We start from the raw sequence: 6073 nt of genomic DNA, 5'->3' as shown, positions 1-6073 counted from the left end.
GACAGACAGACAGACAGACGAACACAGAGGCGATGGCATAAGCCCGCTTATATAGCTTTTAAGCAAAAGAGCGGGCTAATAAGCAAAAGAGCGGGCTAAAAAGACCAAGTTAGAAGCCATGTCAAACAATAGAGAATCATGAGGACGAAGTGATACTCACCGGTGCCTCCGCCGCCTCACGCACGGCCTCGGTGGCCGCCTTTGGTGGCCTTCTTGGCGACCCACCGCTCTGCTGCCGCCTCGGCCCGCCTGACGGCGTCCCTCATGGCTGCGACTGTGATGGCTGGCTTGGGGGCGGGGGAAGCGTCAACGGCTGCGCGGACTGGGCGGGCAGTGGCGGCCAGGCGCAATCCGGGGCCGCGCCACTGTTGGTCCCCTTGCTCGCCCAGACGGCTGTGAACAGGCTGTAAGGAAAAGAGTTAGACAGTGCCAAGTACATCACGCAGGAGAAGATGCTGAGAGACTTACTTCGCGCTGAGGAGGGGGGCCGATGAATCGGCGGCCGCGCCACGAACCGCGGCCTAGCCCGCGGCCACGCTCTGCCGGGGTGGGGTCATCCTCCTCCACCTCACGCACGCCGAGCCTCTCACGAACAGGCTGAACAGACAAACAGAGGTTAAGACGACATCTAACTTGCAACGGCACTGAACTCAGACGAGGATACTTACGATGCGGGGTTGGGTGTGGACGATGGCGATCCTCGACGCAAAGGCGCGCCCTACCTCCTTGGCCATGTCATCTTCTGTCGCAGTGGGGCGCGATGATGGCCCCGCTGACTAGTCGGAGGGAGGGGTTGGGACTGAGGGGGTCTCGGGGGGCCTCTCCCCCTTAAAGCGTATGTTGACACGCTGAAAAGATAGAATTTCGTGAGAACTCGGCATGCGGTGAGGTTAGGTAAGGCGGTTATTTCGAAGAGCGCGGCGAACTCAATCAAGGCTTTGAAAAGCGCACTTGTGAATTAATGAGTTCAAGAATGAATGGCGGAGGGACACTTGAGGTAGCAAAAGGTTAGGAGTCCGACACCTCTCTGGTCTCACGCGATTTCACTCACACGAATTCCACACACTATAGTACCCACCACTTGTTCTTCCTCTCAGGAGTCCGTACAATCGAGCCGCAACACACCATCATCGGTGGACGACATTTTTTCTCTATAACACTCTCTGCTCGCCATCGCCATATAGTGTGTCGAGGATGGAGAGCCAGCCACCGGATAGCGAGGGCTCGGCCGCGCGCTGCGACGTAGGCGTGAACTTGTGTGAACATGGCCCTAGCCTTGGCAACTGGGTATGTGGAGGCCGAGACCGCCCCGGCTTGCAGGAAACACCAGCACATCGAAGGCAATGCGAAGGGGCTCCCCGGCCCAGAGCAGCGCTGACAGGGCCTTTCTGACGTCCTGCAGGGTGCCGGCAGGGAGCGGCAGTATCTGAGCTGTGTGCCACTAAATGGACAGGGCATATGTGTTGCAGTACTGTGCCCGCTGTCAGATATTAAATACTCGGAGCCTGGCGTCAACAAGTGCGTCCTGACCCGAGCGGGAGAGCCTTGGACTTTGCGGCGTTGACACGCAGCCCGGACTCCGTCCCTCCCGAAGTGCTCCAGGGCATTAGACAGCACCTCGACCTCGTCGGCGTTGTCCAGGATCACGGTCACGTCGTACACATACGCCGTCGCGGCAAGGCGGGGCGTGGCGCCTCTGTCGATAACGTCGGGGATGGTGAGCCCGACGAGCCTCTTGTTGAGCACCTTTATAAGGGGAGACATAATGATGTTGAAAATTATCATCGACAACGGGCACCCTTGCCTTACCCCGCGGCAGGAGCACTGCTGCAGACAGCACGCCGTTTAGCTGGATGCGCGTCTTGGCCCCGGAGTACATGGTCACCAGCAGCTCCACGAAGTCCTTGGAGACGCCGTATCGGCGCAGCACCGCCCAAATGTAGTCGTGCGCGACGCTGTTGAAGGCGCCGGCGAAGTCCACCGACACGAGGCACGCCTTGGTCTTGTTGCCCCGCTGCCGGTCGGCCAGATCGACCGCCGCGTCCCTAAGGTCAGCAAGGGAGCCGTGCATGTCCCTCGCGCCGCCGCCGCCCCGCACCTGCATCGGGTCAAGCATTTTGCTCTGCAGCGTGCAGAGCCGCCGCGTTACGAGTCGCGAAAACACCTTGCAGTCCACGTTGAGGAGGGTGATGGGCCGCATCTGGAAAAGGCTTGGTGCCCCTCCTGCGGTCCCACCCTTGCCTTGGGGTCAAGGTCAGGACCCCGCGAGTGTGGCTCGAGGCGACCGCGCGGCGCTGCAGCATGGCGTTGCACACGTCCACGAAGTCGTCCTTGATGGTGTCCCACACTGTACAATAGAATTCAGCTGTTAGCCCATCATCACCGGGAGATTTACCTGTAGGTGATGACTGCAGCGCGCTCTCGAGCTCCTCGGTGGTGACGGGCCTGTGAGCAGCTGCTGGTTGTCTTCCTCGTTCATGACTGGTTAGATGACTTCGTGGAGGATGACCGGCTCCGCAGGTGCTGCGGAGGCTGGTGCGTGATAAAGCAGCGTCTCGAAGTGCTGCTGCGCGTGCTGGAGCATGGCGTCGGTGCTCGTGAGCGTGACGCCGTGCTCGTCCTGCAGGGCGTCCACCTTGGCGGGCGCTCACCGGCGACGTGGTGCATGCCGGCGACCGCGCCCGCACAGGACACGACCTTGGCGGCCGCGGCCAGGCCGTGCAGACGCCGGGCGAGAATGACGTCGATCTTGTCCTTGATGGTGGCGGTGCGGGGGTCAGCGGGAGCTCCTGGCACTGGCACCCCTAATTAAAAATGGTCGTGGGCATCGACCTTGCCACACTGTATGTGTGTAAACGAAGCTGTCAACTTACAAGAGTATGTTTGTAATTTAAGTAGTACCAACAATAAATTGTTTAAAATAATTCACATAAATGCACAGTCACTGCACAATAGTGTGCATCATGCTGAATTTTGTCATACTTTTAGTGAAAGTGACATTGATGTGATAGGTGTTAGTGAAACTTTCTACAAAGACTCTAGTTTAACGGAGATCCCCAACTATAACACCTTTTATGCAAATAGAATAACAAATACTTATGGTGGAGGAGTGGCTCTTTATGTAAGAGATAATCTCACTGCAAAACAAGTGCACTCATCCAAGAGCGATGGTCAAAGCCCTGAATATATTTTTGTCGAAGTGGTTAGTAACTCCTCCAAAATATTAATAGTGTGCATTTACAGGCCTCCTGATACTGGGTTCATGGAACTATTTTTAAATGATTTGTGTGATTTGTTACCTCATTATACATATGTTGCCTTGTGTGGAGATTTAAATGCTGGCTTTGGAACTGAAAGTGAGGAGTGTACATCCATAGAAAGAGCTCTGAAGTCCTGTGATCTAACTAGAGTACCTTATGAAAACACATTCCATTCTGGCACATGTAATAGTAATCTTGACACCATAGCTAGCAACTTTCAAGATAAGCTAGTAACCTTTGGCCAAACAGGTGCACCAGGCTTTTCTAAGCATGATCTTATTTATGCATTTTATGATGTCAGAGTGCCCAAATCCAAAAAAGAACTTCTTTCCTATAGAGATTACAATAGCATTGATATTGAAAAGCTAAGAGATGATATCTTGAATGCCCCATGGTCAAATGTGTTCAATGCTGAAAACATAGATAGGAAAGTTGATGAACTTAACAAAATTATTATTGATGTGTTGGACACACATGCACCTGTCAAAACTAAAAATGTTAGGCAACGAGCCACACCCTGGATGACAAAAGATATCCTTAAACTAATATGGAAGCGCAACTCTGCCTGGAACAAGTACTGTAAAAAAAGATCTAGCAATTTATTTGAAAATTTCAGGGTGCTCAGAAATAGCGTGAAACAGGCTATAAGAAATGAGAAAATCAAATACTATCACAAAATATTAAGTGAAGCATCAGTGAAAGGAATATGGAATGGAATTAGAACTCTTGGCATTAAAACTAAGTCTTCAACCTCAAACACTTGTGAGTTCCCTATCAATGCAAATCAGTTAAATAACCACTATGCCAGTGTCTCTACAATCGAAAATGGTGATCTAATTAAACAAGCTGTACTGGAATATGAGAATAAAGGTCATCCTGCCCATGAGAAGTTCCATTTTAAATATGCTTATCCGGCTGATATCATGAAATCTATTAAAAGCATTACTTCTAAATCTGTTGGCATTGATGGTGTTTCAGTTACTTTTGTTAAACTTATTCTTGATCTGATTGTACCTGTTATTGAACATGTATTTAACTTTAGCTTACAAAGTGGAGTATTCCCTAAGATCTGGAAGAGTGCTAACATTATTCCCATACCAAAATGCAAAAACCCTGCTCAAGCCAAAGACTATAGACCAGTGTCATTACTATGTGTATTATCTAAAGCACTGGAAAAAATTGTACATGAGCAAATTGTATGTTATCTCAATGAGCACAGCATTCTAAACCCACTTCAATCAGGTTTCAGAAAGGGATACAGCACTACTACAGCACTTACAAAAGTAACAGATGATCTGAGACGTGCTATTGATAAGAAAAAAATTAATCTTCTAATATTGCTTGATTTCAGTAAGGCCTTTGATCGGGTGCACCACAAATTACTGTTATCAAAACTGAAATCTTTTGGTTTCTCAGACAGTGCACTCGGCTGGGTATCAGAATATCTTAAAGAAAGATGCCACAGAGTAGTCTCTGGTCTAAACTATATTTCTGACTGGGCCTTTCCAGAAACTGGTGTCCCTCAAGGCAGTGTTTTAGGTCCATTGTTCTTTTCTCTGTATATCAATGATATTAGTGATGTACTTAAATATTGTAATTACCATTTATATGCTGATGACTTCCAGGTTTATGCTGACTTTGTGCTTGAAAATTTCTGTGATACTGTAGATAGAATTAACCATGATCTATCAAACATTGTGATATACAGTCAAAAACACAATCTAGCATTGAATGTGGAGAAAACACAACCTATAATCATTGGCTCTAACCAATACTTATCTACACTGAGGAAGCAGTATGATATCCTTCCCTGTATTTCTATAAATAGCATTGATATTCCCTATCAGACAACTGTTTTAAACTTAGGTGTAACGCTTGACTGTACTCTCTCCTGGACTGAGCATAGTATCCTGGTAATGCAAAAAGCCTTCAGAACATTGGCACAGCTTAAACGAAATATGCCTCTTATCCCAGTCTCAGTTAGAAATAAGCTAGTTAACTCTTTGCTTTTTCCATTGTTCGATTATGGCTCTGTACTTTTTAATGATATGTTAGATGGAAATGTGGTTAAATTGCAACGTGTACAGAATGCCTGTGTGCGCTTTATAACTGGTGCCAAGAAGTCAGACCATATTACTCAATCCTATATTGATCTTCGCTTTCTCAAGGTCAGTGAAAGGAAAATAGTTCAACAAGTTCTCTTATTACGGAAAATTATTAAGAATAAGGAGCCTCACTATCTTTATGAAAATTATTCTTTGCTCTCCAATACCAGTGTTAGACTTAACAGATTCACCAACAACACCATGACTGTTCCACAGCACCGCACTGTAAAATATTCTAACTCTTTTTTAGTCAGCTCTTGCAAACTATGGAATCAATTCAATATCTATCAGTATATGATGTGCAACTCTCCAAACAAACTCAAGACTGACATGTGTAATTATTTTATAAGTGAATATACCAGCAAACTGTGATCTAATATACTACTGTTACATACATACTAAAACTGTTATTTAGTTATATACATTATTATTTTCTGTTTTTTTGCTCTGCTTTAACCCTTGTAAACATTTAGAGGGAGCGGGTGCCCTTATGTAATTGGGACTTACTAGTCCTCTTGTAAGGAGTACCCTAATAAAGATTTATTCTATTCTATTCTATTCTATTCTAAAGGGCTAAAAGGGGGTGTCAAAGAAAATAAGGTAGGTCAAAAAAGTCAGAAACAAATACTTTTCTTATGATCTCCTAAGGGGTAACTCGTCAAAGTAAAGCCCTATGGGCGAAAATTTTGTCCGTTTTGCTCTATCTCT

The 6073-nt window shown here is 47.2% G+C and overlaps 1 long non-coding RNA gene across 2 annotated transcripts; it reads right to left on the bottom strand.

Moving 5' to 3' along the window:
- Positions 1-121: 121 nt before the first annotated feature.
- On the bottom strand, positions 122-3051 carry LOC127750782 (uncharacterized). Of its 2 annotated transcripts, XR_008011846.1 has the most exons (5): positions 2396-3051; positions 1079-2122; positions 669-848; positions 469-597; positions 122-404 (listed from the first exon to the last, which is right to left on the bottom strand). It is a non-coding gene; the product is annotated as an uncharacterized LOC127750782 (long non-coding RNA). The 2 variants fall into 2 exon arrangements; XR_008011845.1 differs by having other exon boundaries at positions 123-404; positions 1079-3051.
- Positions 3052-6073: the final 3022 nt, after the last annotated feature.

This window comes from Frankliniella occidentalis, unplaced genomic scaffold, assembly GCF_000697945.3.
Source record: "Frankliniella occidentalis isolate FOCC.00 unplaced genomic scaffold, Focc_3.1 Scaffold259, whole genome shotgun sequence".
NCBI classification, from domain to species: domain Eukaryota; kingdom Metazoa; phylum Arthropoda; class Insecta; order Thysanoptera; family Thripidae; genus Frankliniella; species Frankliniella occidentalis.
Note: the sequence above shows the minus strand (reverse complement) of the source record. Positions and strands in the feature narration are given on the sequence as shown.